The 1,073-nt window shown below is 26.1% G+C and overlaps 1 protein-coding gene across 1 annotated transcript in view; it reads left to right on the top strand.

Annotated features, from left to right (window-relative positions):
* Window positions 1–1,073, top strand: part of LOC117180359 — a 16,585-nt gene that overhangs the window by 4,593 nt on the left and 10,919 nt on the right. The gene's annotated exons all lie outside the window — the stretch shown is intronic.

The raw sequence follows: 1,073 nt of genomic DNA on the forward strand, positions 1-1,073 counted from the left end.
TTTCATCAATTCCTTCTGGGATCAAGTTTGGAGGTAAGAAAGGTATAGCGTAAAAACGACTAGCGTGTCTTTCTAGGTCAGGAGATTGTTTTATCTCTTTTTGAAGTGGCTTTAATTTGCAGGATAAATTCTAGCCCAAAAAATAATAATAAAATATCAGGAAAATTGAATTTATCGTCAAATACGAGTATAATAAATTACTCAAAGTTATCTTTTTAATGTAAATATTAAAAAAGATGATATTCAACCCAATTCATTATTTAGATAATATCTTTAAATTTGATAAATTACGGATGATTTTAAAACTCACATAAAACCTACCCTATCAAAATGTACGTCGCACCCAACAATTCTTGCACCAGGAAAGTGTTTTTTGAATGCTTTTCTCATAGGATCTTCGAAATCCATCATGATGATTTCAACATCTTCAAAAGTATGTACAGTAAGCAATTTTTCGACCATGGCATCATAAGCAGGAAAATCGCGTTTACTCATTACTCCTTGTGCTATAAGAATAGCCTGTTACAAAATTTAAAATGATTTATTTAAATTTTGAAGATTTAAAACAAATGGTAATTCATTGCTAAATTGAAGAATTAGATCATTTTTATCGTAATTTATGTGATATTATTGCAATAATAATATGTGCAGTACAGTTTTTTATTTTTCTCGAAGATTTTCTTGATAAAATTATAAGATTTTATACATTTTTAGATATTTTCCTATATCATGGATGACTTATTGTTAGTCTAATTTAATATGATTTCAATATACAAATTTTAATAATCGCTCTAAGATGATTTACAGGGACTTTAAATTTTCAATGATTAACATATTCTTGACTTTATTATAACTATTTGTTAACTCAAACTTTTAAGTCATGAATGAGTGATTATAAATGAGATAATCAACGACTGATTAAAACAAATTATAATTATAATGGGATGAATTAAATTACTTTCGCATTTTTCCGTAATTGTTAAATGTGATACGGATCATGAAAAAAATAAGAATCTGTTTGCTTCTACACATTTATTCATGTAACGCAATAAAAATATTATTTATTTATTCAT

Source organism: Belonocnema kinseyi, chromosome 1, assembly GCF_010883055.1.
Source record: "Belonocnema kinseyi isolate 2016_QV_RU_SX_M_011 chromosome 1, B_treatae_v1, whole genome shotgun sequence".
Lineage (NCBI taxonomy): Eukaryota > Metazoa > Arthropoda > Insecta > Hymenoptera > Cynipidae > Belonocnema > Belonocnema kinseyi.